The sequence below is a fragment of the Arachis ipaensis genome, chromosome B6 (assembly GCF_059453495.1).
Source record: "Arachis ipaensis isolate K30076 ecotype BB chromosome B6, ASM5945349v1, whole genome shotgun sequence".
NCBI classification, from domain to species: domain Eukaryota; kingdom Viridiplantae; phylum Streptophyta; class Magnoliopsida; order Fabales; family Fabaceae; genus Arachis; species Arachis ipaensis.
In genome coordinates this window covers 19,037,784-19,056,991 of record NC_142441.1, presented here as the reverse complement: position 1 = coordinate 19,056,991, position 19,208 = coordinate 19,037,784, and the positions used below count along the sequence as shown (strand labels likewise).

The following is a 19,208-nucleotide window of genomic DNA, read 5'->3' as shown; positions in this document are numbered from 1 at the left end:
ATCATAAAAAGATTGGAACCATCACCATCTATTTTTTTCAATATTGTATGTATAATGTATTATATTTATATGATCGAGACTCATTCACTCGGTCCTTTATTTCTACCATTTTTAATTTTTTTATGCGATGACAATTAATTAATATTAAAGTTTTTTAAGGGAGTAAAATAATTTTTATTTCTAAAATTTTGAAAATAATTTAATATTAATCCATTCTAGTTTATCGATCGTTTTTTTTAAATATTAGCCAATTTCTTTTTTAATTTTAATTTTACCGTTACTTATACTTTATCAATATTATCGTTATCACCACTACCACCATTTATCACCTTCAAACTCAAATACAAATTTAAAAGTTCAAATTTTTTTTTTCTCAAAGATAGATATTATTTTATTATTATAAAATAATAATATTTTCATAAGGAAGTACAAAAGAAGTTGGATATTCCCAATTATCACCAAATGTGATTGAAAGACAAATAGCTTAAGAAAGAGTAAAGTAAGAATAAAGAGAAATTATTAGCATTCATCAGGTATGGCTATTGAGTTCACGCACTTCTTGAGCTATCTCCGGCGCTGGGCTTATTAGCTTCTCAAAAACACACCTATTCCTCGCTTTCCAAGTGCTCCAACACAGCGCCGCAATGAAGAGGATCTTTTGTCTACCTTTAATTTGAGCCGCTGCCCAAGATAAGGCTCGTTGCCACCAATTGATGAAGGTCTCCTCTTCTCTCTGCCATAAGTCAGGGGTTATTAAGCTTAGACTCCAGATTATTGAAGACAGAGGGCATTGGAACAAGGCATGAGAAATTGATTCATCTTTCAGCATGCATCTTGGGTAAGTAGCGGGGGTGGATGCAAACCGGCTATGGATTTGTTGCAAAACCGGAAGCTTTTCATGCAGACTCTTCCATAAAAAAATCTTAATTTTTATGAGGTAATTTTAATTCCCAAATGTTATTCCATACTTTGTTATTCTGTATGTTCTGAGGCATCAATGAAGTAGGAGAATGAAAGAACCCATAAGCAACTTTCTATCCTGACCCAACTTCGTATATACCAGATTTTGTCCAGCACCAATTAACTTCATCCTCCTCCTATGTTGGTTTGATGGAAAAAATTTTATTGCATATATCAACTGAAAAAATTGACTCAATCAAGTTTCTGTTCTAGCTTCTATAAGGATTTAGTAGCGCACTAACATAATACACTTGCATATTCGGTGGGATTGTGACTGCAGCTTGATGGACATTAAAGGGCAATGGTTGTGGGAGCCATGGATCATGGAAGATGCGGACATTAGCACCAGAGCCTATTTTCCATAACAAGCCTTTCTCAATCACCTTGCGGCCTTCAAGAACACTTCTCCAGCTCCACGACAGTATGCTTCCTATCTCTGTATGTAAGAAATCTGTATATCTGAAATATTTAGCTTTGAACATTCTTGACAGTGTAGAATTAAGGTATTTCATTAGACGCCAACATTGCTTGCCCAATAAGGCCAAATTTTGTGCCCTTAGATCTTTGATCCCCAACCCTCCATCTTTCTTCGATCTCGTCATTGTGTCCCATTTAATCCAAACCATTCTTCGTTCTGCGCCTTTTTGACCCCACCAAAATTGCGAGAGCATGTTATGAATCTCAGTTAACAGCGTGTCTGGGAGCTTGAAACAAGAGAGTGTGTAAATAGGAATCGCTTCCCCCACCGCTCTAAATAGCGTGTGCCTGCCACCTGAGGACAATAAACTTCGTTTCCAACCCATAATCCTCTTCTGAACTTTATCCTTGATAGCTCCAAAGGTTGCTTTCTTTGATTTCTGAACTATGGAGGGCAGTGATGATTGGATTTCTTGCTAATTTAGAATTTCGTAAAAATAATATCGCGTTGGTAGTATAGTTCTAAACCAACAGAGAATTCTCTCGTACAAAAGTTTGGTTGTCACAAGTAACAAAACCCATTAAAATTTGTAACCGAAGTATTTAAACCTCGGGTCGTCTTCTCAAGAAATTGTAGGGAAGTATGATTTATTATTGGTTATGGAAAACGGTGTATTTTTGTTTGGGTTTTTGAAATAGAGAACAAGTAATTTAAATGACAAGAAAAATAAATTAATAATTAGAAAATCTCTTGGCAAGGTATGAGAACTGGAAATCCTATCCTAGTTATCCTTATCAGGTGTGATGAGAATTGGATTTTGCTCCCACTTAGTTAACCCTTACTAAATAAAGGAAAGTCAAGTGGACTAATTAACTACTTGATTCCTCAAGTCCTAGTCAACTCCTATGGAAAGACGAGCTTTAGAGCGATCCAAATCAATCAGCAATTCTCAATTTTCAATCAACTGCTGAGTCTGATAACTCAAGTGTTACCAATTACTTAACCAAAGCAAAAGGGAATAAATCTTAAATTAAATTGAAAGCATTATAAATAGAGTAAAACAATCATAAATCTAAAATACCTCAAATCATATTAAATAGAATATTCAAATCTAACATGGAAAGATTCATAAGCCAAATTGAAAAGATAAATAATAATTAAAGTAATAGAATAAATAAAAGTAGAAAATAAATTAAAGGAACATTGAACCTGGAATAAAGAGAAGTAGCTTAATCATAATAGAAATCCTAATCCTAATCCTAAATCCTAAGAGAGAGGAGAGAGCCTCCCTCTAAAAGCTACATCTAAAACCTAAAATTATGAATAATGAATGTTGTATGAGTTGTTCAATGAATGAATGGATTCCCCCACTTTATAGCCTCTAATCTATATTTTCTGGGTCAAAAACTGGGTCAAAAATAGCACAGAAATCGCCCTCAGTGATTTCTGGTATGTACAGGTCGCTGCAAAGTCACGCGGAAGCGTCGTCCACGTGTTCGCGCGGATTGTGTTTTTGCCAGGTCACGCGTCCGCGTGATCCACACGTGCGTGTCGCCTGGATTCAGGGAAACTATAGCAAATTATATATATTTGCGAAGCCCCGGATGTTAGCTTTCCAACGCAACTAGAACCGCATCATTTGGACCTCTGTAGCTCAAGTTATGGTCGATTTAGTACCAATAAGGCTGGACAGCTTTAGCAGTTCCTTCAGTTTCTTGTATTCCTTCCACTTTTGCATGCTTCCTTTCCATCCTCTGAGCCATTCCTACCCTGTAATCCTTGAAATCACTTAACGCACATATCACGGTATTGAATGGTAATAAAGGAGGATTAATATTAGCAAATATAAGGCCAAAGAAACATGTTTTCAATCATAGCACAAAATCAGGAAGGAAAATGTACAACATGTGATTTACATGAACAAGTGTGAGAATAGTGGATAAAATCCACTCAATTAAGCACAAGATGTACCACGGAATAGTGGTGCATCAAATCTCCCTACACTTAAACATTAGCATGTCCTCATGCTAAGCTCAAGAGAAGCTATAAAGGAGTGAAGAGGAATGGTAGAAAGTATGAAATGCAACCTATAAATGCAACTAAATGTGAAATGCTTCTACCTACTTGGTTAAAAGTAAATAAACCTTTCAGAAACAAATATGAACTGGATCTCACTAATTCAATTCATAAAAAATGAAGTACAAATAGACTTGCAGAAGAAAATAGCTCATGAAAGCCGGGAACAAATAATCGAGCATCGAACCTTCACCGGAAGTGTATACACTCTAATCGCTCAGGTGTTTAAGGTTCGATCTCTCAATTCTCTACTAATCTTGCTTTCTAAGGCTTGCTTTTCTTCTACTAATCAACACAAATTTGATGCACAAATACACATATCAAGAGGTCTTTTAAGGGTTGTAATGGGGTTAGGGTCAAGGTAGGATTGTATTTGGCCAAGTGGACTCAAATCTAAATCTTTAATTAACCTAAACTTTCCACCTAACTTAGACAATCCAAGTAATCATAATTCAAAACCTAACTATCCATTAACCATATTTTCCACATATTCATGCATCCGAATTTGAGTACAACTCATATGCATTGCTTTCACCATTTACTTTGGGGTATTTTGTCCCCTTTTACTATTTGCTCTTTTTTTTTCTTTTCTTTTTTGTTCTTTTCTTAATAAATATTTTTTTTTCAATGCATATGATTAAGGTATTGAATGCATAAACATATTCTTAACATTCTTGTTCATACTTTCTCAAGAATACACAACACCCAATTCTCAAACCAAATATTGGCAAACCCAATTTCTCGACACTTAATTCATGAGCACTATCACTAGTCTAAGCTAACCAATGATTCAAATTAAGGACATTATTGTTTTTCGCTTAGAGTTAATGATGTGCTAAAGTAAAGAACAAAGGTGTAAAATAGGCTTAAAATTGGTTTGCAAGGGATAATAAAAGGTAAGGCCATATGGGTATGTAAGCTTAGTGAAACAAAGGCCTCAATCATATAAGTGCATGCATACATCAAACCATGGAAATATAGAATCAAGCAAGACAAAGATCACAATTTTAGAGAGAACAACACACGCTAAAAATAAAATATTGGTTGATAAGATGCAACCAATCAAGTAGGCTCAAAATCTCACTGATTTTATGTGTTCGAGCTCTAAACCATGTTCCAATATAAAATTTCTTCAAGCAAGTTTAATAAAAAGTTTTATTCAAATTAGTGAAATACTCTAAAAAGTTTCTTGAAAAAGTAAATATTACTTCAACTAAGTGGTAAAATATGCACAAAATGTAACAAACATGCAATCAAACATGCAAATGCAACAACTAACTACAAAGAGAATTTAAACATTGGTGTTGAGACAGGAAGGTTCTAACCCACGGAGATCGGTATCGACCTCCCCACACTTAAAGATTGCACCGTCCTCGGTGCATGCTGAGATGTGCAGGTGGACGGGCTACTACAACTGAAGCTTTTTTTCTAGAGCTTGTGCAGATGGACTTGTCTGTTGCCCCATATTGAAGTTTCTCTTTTCCTTTCTCGGTGGCCAGCCTGAAAGAAGAGAAAAAGAAGAAAAGTAACCCAAAAACAAAGATAGAAAACAAATAAAATATGGGTGTTAATGCCAAATAATAAGGGTCTCAATTACATGGTAGCTACAACATGCAAGTGAGAAAATAGTGGAAGACAATGGCATATCAATAGTGCAAAATTTGCAACAAAGGGGAGGAGTGTCGGTAATGAAAGAAAATATAAATTCATGTCAATGCAAAAGGAGTACAAGTATCATAAAAAATTAGCAATGACTTAAATAATATTACTTAATCAGAATAACCAAGTCATGAAGCACCAGAGTAATGCAAGAAAAGATGCAACAGTTGAATAAGAAAATTTTAACACCAATGGAAAAATAATAAATTTAGAAAAGAAAATAAAAAATATGCACAAAATTAAAATGCAATGAATGAAAGTATGCAAATGCAATAGGAAAAATAGAATGAAAGAGAATAATGATGAAAAGGTAAATAAACGAAGAAAAAGAAAGTAAGAAAGGAGGAAGAAAGAATAAGAAAAGTTAGAAGAAAGAAGAAAGAATGATAATAGAAAGATAAGTAGGACTGGAGAAGAAAAGATAGGAATTCTGGCACTGATCTGGATAAACTGTGCGTTGCATGCGACGCGGACGCGTGGGGCACGCGGTCGCGTGATTAGCGCTATTTTCAAGTGACGCAGACGCGTGGGTCACGCGTTCGCGTGAAATGAACTGTGCCATTGGCGCGAGAGCAGCCTCGCGTACGCACAACTCTCTGTTTTGTTCGCATAATGCCAAAATTTAGGGTGACGCGTGCGCGTGGGTGACGCGCACGCGTGAATGGCCTCTTTTTGTATACTGACACAGACGCGTGGGGCACACGTTCGCGTGGTAGGGCTGGTGCTTCCAGCACCATTCCAACCCCACTCCATCATAACTTTCTTCCATACACCCTTTTACATCGATTTTGCAGGGTGACGCGTACGCGTGAGTGACGCGTACGCGTGGAAGGCTGATTTTGCAATTGACGCGGACGCGTCAGGTTGGGGTGTTCACGGTGCGGTTTAGTTCGGTTATTGGAGAAAAAGTCATCCGATCCAATTTTATATTTATTTTTCGGTTCGGTTTGGTTCGGTTTTTTTACCAACACCAACCAAACCAAACTAAACCAATTGAAATCAGTTTGGTTCGGTTCGGTTTTTTCGGTTTTTCAAATAATTCAAAAAAAAATATCCCGATCTAAACTTCTATCCATACCCTAAAATCAAATACCAGAGCAGAACACAAATCAAGAACAAATAATAAAAAACCAAAATAACAAATGATTAGTAATCACAACCAAAGAAGTAATCAGATCCAGAATCCTAAGCAAAACTCAAAACAGAACATACAATCAAAACAAAGAAGTAATCAGATCCAAAATGCAAAACTCAGAACAAAACATACAACCAAAATAAAGAAGTAATCAGATCCAAAACCCTAAACAAAACTCACAACCAAGAACAAATAATCAGTAATCAAGGCTAAAAATCAAAATAACAAATCAGAACAGATACAAGTATCAAATCAGAATCTAAAAACGAAACAACAACAAATAGTCAGATCCAACAAATTTAGAACTGCGATTCAGAGATGCGAAGAGCCAGCGAACTATTATTGAAAACGACGGTGTAGAGGACGATGCTGGGAGGACAACGGGAGGAAGACGATGGGAGCAGATGGCGGCTTTTGTACATGGAGGAGACGGCAGCTTCTGTGCGTGGAGGAAGGGCGGCTTCTGTGCGTGGAGGAGACGGCAGCTTCTGTGCGTGGTAGAAGGGCGGCTTCTGTGCGTGGAGGAAGGGCTGCGCCGAGGAGAGGGAATCGCGATGAGGAAGAGAAGGAGAGAAAGGGCCGCGCCGAGAAGAGGGAAGCACGAAGAGGAAGGCCACCGCGAGGGTGCTGTCCGGCGACGTCAGGGGATTAGAGGACGGTGGCGTGTGAGGGTGGGATGTGGAAGTGGAAAAAGAGAGTGGAGAGTGGGGAAGAGGAGAGATTTAGGGTTCCTGAGTGGCGTTGTATCTTGCTGGAAGGGGGTGGGGTTTGGTTTTTATATAGGGTTTTTTAGTAAACTGGTTCAGTTCGGTTTGGTTAGGGTTTTTCAAATAAAAACCAAAAACCGAATCGAACCACAAAAAAACTGCAAAATATCATTTTTTTGGTTTTCGGTTTGTTCGGTTATCGGTTTTTTCGGCTCGGTTGGTCGATTTTGTTCGGATTGGATCGGTTTTGAACACCCTTAGCGTCAGGGACGCGTTCACGTGGGCGTGTTTGTGCCTGAGGAATGCCTCCAGCCACGCTCCCGCGCAACTCTCTGTAAGGTTTAGCGTCGCATGTGACGCGTGCGCGTGGTTCACGCGCACGCGTGGGACGCGCTTTATATATATATATATATATAGTATGCAGAATGCAAAATGTAGATGCTGATGCAGATATTATAAATGAACACTAAGAAAAATAGAATAAAATAAAACTAAGAATAAAACGAAATAAAATAAAACTAAGACTGAAAAAGAACGATTATACCATGGTGGGTTGTCTCCCACCTAGCACTTTTAGTTAAAGTCCTTAAGTTGGACATTTGGGGAGCTTCTTGTCATGGAGGCTTGTGTTTGATCTCATCCAGGAATCTCCACCAGTGTTTGCAATTCCAATATCCTCTGGGATCTCACACTAGTTGCATAAATTCTTCAAGCAAGTTAAAGCAAGTGACAAGGCTCCGGGAGTGTTAGTTGTTAGAATAAATTTTGGGGTCCCAAACCTTGCTTTTGCACTCGTCTTCTTGTTGATCATCATTTTTCCAACCGGGTGGCACACAATTTATATTCTCACTGAGACGCCCTAACAGCTTCCTAGACCCATACAATTTAGTATTCTTCCAACCATGATAATTCAGCCCTGAGCTTCTTACCACAATCAACCTAGGATTGTGTTGCCAACCACTGACCATCTCCCTCTTACTCTTGTAGCCACAAAGATCTCTAAGTTGCCCATCCGTCTCAAGCAAAGCATATTCAAGTAAGATAATTAAGCTTAGAGATGAAAGATTTACCCACTTGAATGAAGGAATGGACAGTGATGGCTTTGGGGGAGAGGTCTCCAACAATTTTGGCAAGGTGATTTCTAGCTCCATTCCCTTGAGCTCTTCCTTGAAAACTTCCACCTTCTTGCGAGTTTCTTCAATTTCAACTTCTCCCTCTTGGTAGTTTTCTTCCAATTCAATCTCTTCTTCATTACTTACCAAGGGCATGGGAGGTTGTGCTTCTTCTTCTTTAATCTCCATGTCAAGTCCAATGGGAAAGGATTCAAATGTAGATAAGAATTCATCAATGATTGAATCCATCTCTTGATCATCCCCTTCAAAGTCTTCAATCATGATATGCCTTGGAGGTTATACACCCTCTTCAACATCAAATTCAAACATCTTGGAAAGAGGTTCTATGACTGAACTTTCCCATGGAGGTTCTGCATCTCCCAAGTCTTCAACCACTTCTTCCTCTTCAATAATTCCGGCTTCCTCCAATTTTTCCAATACAAAGTCATGCTCCTTACTGTCCACTGGAGTTTCTAGTGTCTCCTTCATGCTACGTTCTTCATTAGATTCTCCACATAAAGCCATAGGGGTTCCTTGAGTGTCCGAACGTCTGGAAGGTAATCGATTTATCGCTTGCTCCAGTTAGTGAAGGGTTGCATGAAATTGATCTACTTTTTCCTTGAGGCGAGCCTGTGATTCTTGGGTCGATGGATATTGATGAGCGGATAATTTATACGCTTTTTGGCATTGTTTTTACATAGTTTTTAGTATGATTTAATTATTTTTTAGTATATTTTTATTAGTTTTTAAATAAAAATCACATTTCTGGACTTTACTATGATTTTGTGTATTTTTCTGTGATTTCAGGTATTTTCTGGCTGAAATTGAGGGACTTGAGCAAAAATCTGATTCAGAGGCTAGAAAAGGACTGCAGATGCTGTTGGATTATGACCTTCCTTCACTCAAAGTGGATTTTCTGGAGCTACAAAAGTCCAAATAGCGCGCTCTCAATTGCATTGGAAAGTAGACATCCAGAGCTTTCCAGAAATATATAATAGTTCATACTTTACCCGAGTTTAGATGATGCAAACTGGCGTTCAACGCCAGTTCTCTGCCCTATTCTGGCGTTAAACGCCAGAAACATGTTACAAGTTGGAGTTAAACGCCCAAAACAGGTTACAACCTGGTGTTTAACTCCAAAAACAGCCTAGGCACGTGTAAAGCTCAAGTCTCAGCCCCAACACACACCAAGTGGGCCCCGAAAGTGGATTTCTGCACTATCTATCATAGTTTACTCATTTTCTGTAAACCTAGGTTACTAGTTTAGTATTTAAACAACTTTTAGAGATTTATTTTGTACCTCATGACATTTTCACGTTTTACATTGTATCTCTACGGCATGAGTCTCTAAACTCCATGATTGGGGGTGAGGAGCTCTGCTGTGTCTCGATGAATTAATGCAATTACTTCTGTTTTCTATTCAATCATGCTTGTTTCTGTTCTAAGGTACTCGCTTGTACTTAACCGTGATGAATGTGATGATACGTGACACTCATCATCATTCTCAACCTATGAACGCGTGCGTGACAACCACTTCCATTCTACCTTAGATTGAGTGTGTATCTCTTAGCCTCTTGGTTCATGATCAGAGTCTTCGTGGTATAGGCTAGGATTATTGGCGGCCATTCCTGAGATCCAGAAAGTCTAAACCTTGTGTGTGATATTCCGAGTAGGATTTGGGATGGGATGACTGTGATGAGCTTCAAACTCACGAGTTCTGGGCGTAGTGACAGACGCAAAAGGATCAATGGATCCTATTCCAACATGAGGGAGAACCGACAGATGATTAGCCGTGCGGTGACAGCGCATTTGGACCATTTTCACTGAGAGGACGGATGGTAGCCATTGACAACGGTGATCCACCAACATACATCTTGCCATGGAAGGAGACCTGCGTGCGTGAAGATGAAGACAGTAGGAAAGCAGAGATTCAGAAGACAGAGCATCTCCAAAACCTCAATCTGTTCTCCATTACTGCATAACAAGTACTATTTAATTTATGCTTTTTACTCTTCATAAATAGAATCACTCTTATCATTGATTTCCTGACTAAGAATTATAAGATAACCATAGCTTGCTTCAAGCTGACAATCTCTGTGGGATTGACCCTTACTCACGTAAGGTATTACTTGGACGACCCAGTGCACTTGCTAGTTAGTGGTACGAGTTGTGAAAAGTGTGATTTACAATTCGTGCACCAGATATGGACATGGTGCATATGGAAGTGGTGGTTCTTGGGGGTAATTGGATTGGAATTGGGGTGGATAAGGGTTAGGGTCATATGGTGGTGAATGGTTGTGGGTGGCTTGTGAGTATGTGGTTCAAAGCTTGTTGAGGAGGTGGTTCATAGGCATATGATGGGGCTTGATGGTAACTACAAGGGGGTCCACCATATCTATCATCTTGGTATGCATTGTAGAATGGCTCTTGACCATAGTAATTTGGTGGGGGTGGTTTGTCACGAAGGGGTCCACCATAACTATTGTCTGGGTATGCATCGTAGAATGGTCGTTGTCCATGGTATCTTGGAAGGTGTTGTTGCCGAAAGGGTTGATCAGATCCTCGTGGCTCCTTCCATCTTTGATTGTTTTGACCTTGATGCATGTTCCTGTTATAGCTTCCATTCCTTACAATAACATTAGAACCAAACTCAAAGCGACGGGGGTGAGAACTCATAGTAACTAATAAAAATTAAAAACAAAAACAAAAACTAAAACAAATAAACAAGCAAAATAAAATATTTATAATAACCAATAATAAGGCACATGTTTGCAATTACCCGGCAACGGCGCCATTTTGACGATCGGATTTCTTGCTAATTTATAATTTTGTAAAAATAATATCTCATTGGTAGTATAGTTCTAAACCAACAGAGAATCCTTTCGTACAAAAGTTTGGTTGTTACAAGTAACAAAACCCAATAAAATTTGTAACCGAAGTATTTAAACCTCGGGTCGTCTTCTCAAGGAATTGCAGGAAAGTATGATTTATTATTGGTTATGGAAAACGGTGTATTTTTGTTTGGGTTTTTGAAATAGAGAAAAGTAATTTAAATGACAAGAAAAATAAATTAATAATTACAAAATCTCTTGGCAAGGTATGAGAACTGGAAATCCTATCCTAGTTATCCTTATCAGGTGTGACGAGAATTGGATTTTGCTCTCACTTAGTTAACCCTTACTAAATAAAGGAAATTCAAGTGGACTAATTAACTTGATTCCTCAAGTCCTAGTCAACTCCTATGGAAAGACTAGCTTTAGAGTGATCCAAATCAATCAGCAATTCCCAATTTTCAATCAACTGCTGAGTCTGATAACTCAAGTGTTACCAATTACTTAACCAAAGCAAAAGGGAATAAATCTTAAATTAAATTGAAAGCATTATAAATAGAGTAAAATAATCATAAATCTAAAATACCTCAAATCATATTAAATAGAATATTCAAATCTAACATGGAAAGATTCATAAGCCAAATTGAAAAGATAAATAATAATTAAAGTAATAGAATAAATAAAAGTAGAAAATAAATTAAAGGAACATTGAACCTGGAATGAAGAGAAGTAGCCTAATCATAATAGAAATCCTAATCCTAATCCTAAATCCTAAGAGAGAGGAGAGAGCCTCTCTCTCTAAAAGCTACATCTAAAACCTAAAATTATGAATAATGAATGTTGTATGAGTTTTTCAATGAATGAATGGATTCTCCCACTTTATAGCCTCTAATCTGTTTTTTCTGGGCCAAAAACTGGATCAAAAATAGCCCAGAAATTTCCCTCAGCGATTTTTGGTACGTACAGGTCGCTGCAAAGTCACGCGGAACCGTCGTCCACGCGTTCACGCGGATTGTGTTTTTGCCAGGTCACGCGTCCGCGTGATCCACGTGTGCGCGTCACCTGGCTTCAGGACAGCTATGAAAAATTATATATCTTGTGAAGCCCCGGATGTTAGCTCTCCAACGCAACTGGAACCGCGTCATTTGGACTTCTATAGCTCAAGTTATGGTCGATTTAGTACCAAGAGGTCAGGCTGGACAGCTTTAGCAGTTCCTTCAGTTTCTTGTATTCCTTCCACTTTTGCATGCTTCCTTTCCATCCTCTGAGCCATTCCTACCTTGTAATCCCTAAAATCACTTAACGCACATATCACAGCATCGAATGGTAATAAAGGAGGATTAATATTAGCAAATATAAGGTCAAAGAAACATGTTTTCAATCATAGCACAAAATCAGGAAGGAAAATGTACAACATGCGATTTACATGAACAAGTGTGAGAATAGTGGATAAAATTCACTCAATTAAGCACAAGATGTACCACGGAATAGTGGTGCATCAGGCAGCCCCGAGTATTTGTCTTGGGCTCCAATATGTTCAATATTTAGTGTCTGTGCAATTGTTAGTCTTGTGTTCTGAGGTGTGTTGTGACTGAAAAAGATGGACGACTTGTTCAAATTGACTTTTTGCCCACTGAAGCCCTCGTAGATCTCTAGCAATTCCAAAATGCTTTGGCTTGTATTAGGTGAGCCCTTGCAAAAAAGGATTGAATCATCAGCAAACAAAAGGTGATTAACTGTTTGACATCTCCGATTAACTTAAACTCCTTGAATTAATCTGTTTTGCTCTGCCTTGTGTAGCAAGAAGGAAAGCCCTTCTGCACAAAAAAGAAATAGATATGGAGATAGGGGGTCACCCTTTCAGATTCCCCTATTTGGCCTAAAGTAGCCAAAAGGTTGCCCTTCCACAACAACAGAGTAAGAAACAGTCGTTACCAATTCCTTAGTCCAGTTAATCCATTTAGCATTAAAGCCCAGCTTTTTCATAAGAAGTGTCATTCAACCCTATCATAAGCCTTACTCATATCTAGTTTAATAGCCATCTCATGATCTGCTCCACTTCTCTTATTTTTTTAAATAGTGCATACATTCGTGGGAAATTAGAATATTATCTGAAATGAGTCTACCTTTGAGAAAAGCACTCTGATTTGGGCTTATGATTTTATTCATGATACCTTGTAGTCGGTGCACCATAACTTTAGAAATAATTTTATACATAACTAAGGACAAACTAATCGGTCGTACCTGAGTCATGTCACTGACATCTGGCACCTTTGGAATCAAACAAATTTGAGTATGGTTGAAACTTTTTAGAATTCTGCCACTGTGAAAGAAATTTCGCACTGCCTTAAAAACGTCACCTCCAACTATATCCCAGAAAAAGTGAAAAAACTTAGCTGTAAACCCGTCATCACCAGGAGCACTCTGAGCAATGACACTGAACGTAGCTCTTTTGACCTCGTCCATAGTTACCGGCCTTTGGAGCCTACGGTTCATGGAAGCTGTAACCTTAGGCTCCAAATCCTCCAAATATGGATTCGGATCAACCGAACAAGAAGAAGTAAAAATATCACAGAAGTAGTCTTCAGCTACCTTTGCAATATCCTCCGGTTTCGATGCAATCTCATTGTTCCTCCCAACTAATCTCCAAATTCTGTTCTGATGAGCGGATAATTTATACGCTTTTTGGCATTGTTTTTAGTATGTTTTTAGTAGGATCTAGTTACTTTTAGGGATGTTTTTATTAGTTTTTATGTTAAATTTACATTTCTGGACTTTACTATGAGTTTGTGTGTTTTTTTTGTGATTTCAGGTATTTTCTGACTGAAATTGAGGGACTTGAGCAAAAATCAGATTCAGAGGTAGAAGAAGGACTGCTGATGCTGTTGGATTCTGACCTCCCTGCACTCAAAGTGGATTTTCTGGAGCTACAGAACTCAAAATGGCGCGCTTCCAATTGCGTTAGAAAGTAGACATCCAGGGCTTTCCAGAAATGTATAATAATACATACTTTGACCGAGTTTAAATGATGTAAAAGGGCGTTGAACGTCAGTTCTACGCTGCTGTCTAGAGTTAAATGCCAGAAACACGTCACAAACCAGAGTTGAACGCCATAAATACGTTACAACCTGGCGTTCAACTCCAGAAAGAGCCTCTGCACGTGAAACATTCAAGCTCAGCCCAAGCACACACCAAGTGGGCCCCGGAAGTGGATTTATGCATCAATTACTTACTTCTGTAAACCCTAGTAACTAGTTTAGTATAAATACGACTTTTTAATATTGTATTTGGGATCCGGGGATTGTATTTTTGATCCTGTGATCACGTTTTGGGGGCTGGCCATTCGGCCATGCCTGAACCTTTCACTTATGTATTTTCAACGGTAGAGTTTCTACACTCCATAGATTAAGGTGTGGAGCTCTGCTGTTCCTCAAAGATTAATGCAAAGTACTACTGTTTTTCTATTCAATTCAACTTATTCCGCTTCTAAGATATTCATTCGCACTTCAACATGAATGTGATGAACGTGACAATCATCATCATTCCCTATGAACGCGTGCCTGACAACCACTTCCGTTCTACCTTCGATTGAATGATTATCTCTTGGATCTCTTAATTAGAATCTTCGTGGTATAAGCTAGATTGATGGCGGCATTCATGAGAATCCGGAAAGTCTAAACCTTGTCTGTGGTATTCTGAGTAGGATTCTGGGATTGAATGACTGTGACGAACTTCAAACTCGCGAGTGCTGGGCGTAGTGACAGACGCAAAAGGAGGGTGAACCCTATTCCAGTATGATCAAGAACCTCAAGATGATTAGCCGTGCTGTGACAGAGCATTTGGACTATTTTCACAAGAGGATAGGATGCAGCCATTGACCACGGTGATGCCTCCAGACGATTAGCCATGCAGTGACAGCGCATCGGACCATTTTCCAGAGAGGATCAAAAGTAGCCATTGACAATGGTGATATCCTTACATAAAGCCAGCCATGGAAAGGAGTAAGATTGATTGGATGAAGACAGCAGGAAAGCAGAAGTTCAGAGGGACGAACGCATCTCCATACACTTATCTGAAATTCTCACCAATGATATACATAAGTATCTCTATCTTTATTTTCTGTTTATTTATTAGTGTTTTCGAAAACTCCATAATCAATTATTATCCGCCTGACTGAGATTTACAAGATGACCATAGCTTGCTTCATACCGGCAATCTCCGTGGGATCGACCCTTACTCACGTAAGGTTTATTACTTGGACGACCCAGTGCACTTGCTGGTTAGTTGTATCGAAGTTGTGAATGAAAAACAATTTATTAAGACGTGCGTACAGAGTTTTTGACGCCGTTGCCTGAGATCACAATTTCGTGCACCAAGTTTTTGGTGCCGTTGCTGGGGATTGTTCGAGTTTGGACAACTGATGGTTCATCTTGTTGCTCAGATTAGGTAATTTTCTTTTTGTTTTAATTTCAAAAATTTTTCAAAAATCTTTCAAAAATTTCTCCTTTGTTTTCGAAAAAAAAAATTTTTAAAAAAATTCTTTTAAAAAAAAAATGTTTTCAAAAATATATTTTTCTTCAGAATTTTTAAGAATGAATTCTAGTGTTTCATGATGATTTGATTGAATCCTGGCTGGCTGTAAAGCCATGTCCAAATCTTTTGGACTGGGGTTTCAACTTATCATCACAAGAGCTTGTTGATTCTCACACACTTAGTTGCTCTATGCATGGAAAGTATCAATATCTTCTAAAGCTTGACTGGCTATTCAGCCATGTCTAACCCTCAGATTGGAGCTTTAGAATAAGAGTACAAGATTCCTGGAATTCATATTAAAAATTTTGGAATCCTTATATTTATTTTTCAAATAATTTTCAAAATATCCAAAAAAATCATAAAATCATAAAAATAAAAAATATTTTGTGTTTCTTGTTTGAGTCTTGAGTCAATTTTTAAGTTTGGTGTCAATTGCATACTCATTTTGCATTTTTCGAAAAATTCATGCATTCATAGTGTTCTTCATGATCTTCAAGTTGTTCTTGGTAAGTCTTCTTGTTTGATCTTGATGTTTTCTTGTTTTGTGTCTTTTCTTGTTTTTCATGTGCATTTTTGCATTCATAGTGTTTATACATGAAAAATTTCTAAGTTTGGTGTCTTGCATGTTTTCTTTGCATATAAAAATTTTCAAAAATATGTTCTTGATGTTCATCATGATCTTCATAGTGTTCTTGGTGTTCATCTTGACATTCATAGCATTCTTGCATGCATTCATTGTTTTGATCCAAAATTTTCATGCATTGCATCATTTTCATGTTTTTCTCTCTCATCATTAAAAATTCAAAAATAAAAAAAATGTATCTTTCCCTTTTTTTTTTCTCTCTTAAAATTTCGAAAATTAGATTTAACTTTTTCAAAAATTTTTAAAATCTAGTTGTTTTTATGAGTCAAATCAAATTTTCAATTTAAAAATTTTATCTTTTTCAAAATATTTTTCAAAAATAAAATCTTTTTCATTTTTCTTATTTATTTTCAAAAATTATAAAAATATTTTTCAAAAATCTCTTTCTTATCTTTATCTCATAATTTTCGAAAATAACATCATCAATTAATGTTTTGATTCAAAAATTTCAAGTTTGTTACTTACTTGTTAAGAAATATTCAAACTTTAAGTTCTAGAATCATATTTTGCGATTTCTTGTGAATCAAGTCATTAATTGTGATTTTAAAAATCAAATCTTTTTCAAAACTAATTTCAATCATATCTTTTCAAAAATATCTTTTTATCTTATCTTTTTCAAAATCATATCTTTTTCAAAAATTTGATTTTAAAATATCTTTTCTAACTTCTTATCTTCTTATCTTTTTAAAATTGATTTTCAAATTTGTTTCAACTAACTAACTAACTTTTTGTTTGTTTCTTATCTTTTTCAAAACTACCTAACTAACTCTCTCTCTCTAATTTTCGAAAATATCTCCCTCTTTTTCAAAATTTCTTTTTAATTAACTAATTATTTTAATTTTTGATTTTAATTTTCGAAAATTACTAACCTTTTTCAAAAACTATTTTCAAAAATCACTAACTCTTTTTCAAAAATTATTTTCGAAAATCCTCTCTCTCTCATCTCATTCTATTTATTTATTCATCTACTAACACTTTATCTCACATCTCTGCTCTCCTCACCCTTGTGTTTCTTTCTTTACATTAAATTCTTTTCTTCTTCCTTTCTTCTACTCACACAGGGACCTCTATACTGTGGTAAAAAGGATCCCTATTATTATTATTTTTCTGTCCCTCTTTTTCATATGAGCAGGAGCAAGGACAAGAATATTCTTGTTGAAGCAGATCCAGAACCTGAAAGGACTCTGAAGAGGAAACTAAGAGAAGCTAAATTACAACAATCCAGCAAGCACCTGTCAGAAATTTTCGAACAAGAAGAGGAGATGGCAGCCGAAAATAATAATAATGCAAGGAGGATGCTTGGTGACTTTACTGCACCAAATTCCAATTTACATGGAAGAAGCATCTCTATCCCCACCATTGGAGCAAACAATTTTGAGCTGAAACCTCAATTAGTTTCTCTGATGCAGCAGAACTGCAAGTTCCATGGACTTCCATCTGAAGATCCTTTTCAGTTCTTAACTGAATTTTTGCAAATCTGTAATACTGTTAAGACTAATGGAGTAGATCCTGAAGTCTACAGGCTCATACTTTTCCCTTTTGCTGTAAGAGACAGAGCTAGAGTGTGGTTGGACTCTCAACCCAAAGATAGCCTGAACTCTTGGGATAAGCTGGTCAAGGCTTTCTTAGCCAAGTTCTTTCCTCCTCAAAAGCTTAGTAAGCTTAGAGTGGATGTTCAAACCTTCAGACAGAAAGAAGGTGAATCCCTCTATGAAGCTTGGGAGAGATACAAGGAACTGACCAAAAAGTGTCCTTCTGACATGCTTTCAGAATGGACCATCCTGGATATATTCTATGATGGTCTGTCTGAATTATCTAAGATGTCATTGGATACTTCTGCAGGTGGATCCATTCACCTAAAGAAAACGCCTGCAGAAGCTCAAGAACTCATTGACATGGTTGCTAATAACCAGTTCATGTACACTTCTGAAAGGAATCCTGTGAATAATGGGACGCCTATGAAGAAGGGAGTTCTTGAAATAGATACTCTGAATGCCATATTGGCCCAGAATAAAATATTGACTCAGCAAGTCAATATGATTTCTCAGAGTCTGAATGGAATGCAAGCTACATCCAACAGTACTCAAGAGGCATCTTCTAAAGAAGAAGCTTATGATCCTGAGAACCCTGCAATAGCAGAGGTAAATTACTTAGGTGAACCTTATGGAAACACCTATAATCCCTCATGGAGAAATCATCCAAATCTCTCATGGAATGATCAAAAGCCTCAACAAGGCTTTAATAATGGTGGAAGAAACAGGTTTAGCAATAGCAAGCCTTTTCCATCATCCACTCAGCAACAGACAGAGAACTCTGAACAAAATACCTCTAATTTAGCAAACTTAGTCTCTGATCTATCTAAGGCCACTATGAGTTTCATGAATGAAATAAGATCCTCCATTAGAAATTTGGAAGCACAAGTGGGCCAGCTGAGTAAAAGAGTCACTGAAATCCCTCCTAGTACTTTCCCAAGCAATACAGAAGAAAATCCAAAAGGAGAGTGCAAGGCTATTGATATAACCATCATGGCCGAATCCAAAGAGGAAGGGGAGGACGTGAATCCCAAGGAGGAAGACCTCCTGGGACGTCCAGTGATCAATAAGGAGTTTCCCTCTGAGGAACCAAAGGAATCTGAGGCTCATCTAGAGACCATAGAGATTCCATTAAACCTCCTTATGCCAGTCATGAGCTCTGATGAGTATTCCTCTTCTGAAGAGAATGAGGATGTTACTGAAGAGCAAGTTACCAAGTACCTTGGTGCAATCATGAAGCTGAATGCCAAATTATTTGGTATTGAGACTTGGGAAGATGAACCTCCCTTGTTCACCAATGAACTGAGTGATCTGGATTAACTGACATTGCCTCAGAAGAAACAGGATCCTGGAAAGTTCTTAATACCTTGTACCATAGGCACCATGACGTTTGAGAAGGCTCTATGTGACCTTGGGTCAGGAATAAACCTCATGCCCCTCTCTGTAATAGAGAAACTGGGAATCTTTGGGGTGCAAGCTACTAAAATCTCATTAGAGATCAGACAATTCAAGAAAACAGGCTTATGGACAAGTAGAGGACGTGTTAGTAAAGGTTGAAGGCCTTTACATCCCTGCTGATTTCATAGTCCTGGATACTAGGAA

The 19,208-nt window shown here is 37.5% G+C and overlaps 1 long non-coding RNA gene and 1 other non-coding gene across 4 annotated transcripts; one reads left to right on the top strand and one right to left on the bottom strand.

The window, feature by feature from the left end:
- Positions 1 to 183: 183 nt before the first annotated feature.
- On the top strand, positions 184 to 9,440 carry LOC148554780 (uncharacterized). 3 transcript variants are annotated; one of them, XR_015885997.1, is made up of 3 exons: positions 184 to 937; positions 1,241 to 1,381; positions 8,875 to 9,440. It is a non-coding gene; the product is annotated as an uncharacterized LOC148554780 (long non-coding RNA). The 3 variants fall into 3 exon arrangements; XR_015885996.1 differs by having other exon boundaries at positions 1,241 to 1,398; XR_015885995.1 differs by having other exon boundaries at positions 1,241 to 1,402.
- An 8,292-nt stretch (positions 9,441 to 17,732) lies between these two features.
- On the bottom strand, positions 17,733 to 17,840 carry LOC148554779 (small nucleolar RNA R71). The gene has a single exon (XR_015886542.1). It is a non-coding gene; the product is annotated as a small nucleolar RNA R71 (small nucleolar RNA).
- Positions 17,841 to 19,208: the final 1,368 nt, after the last annotated feature.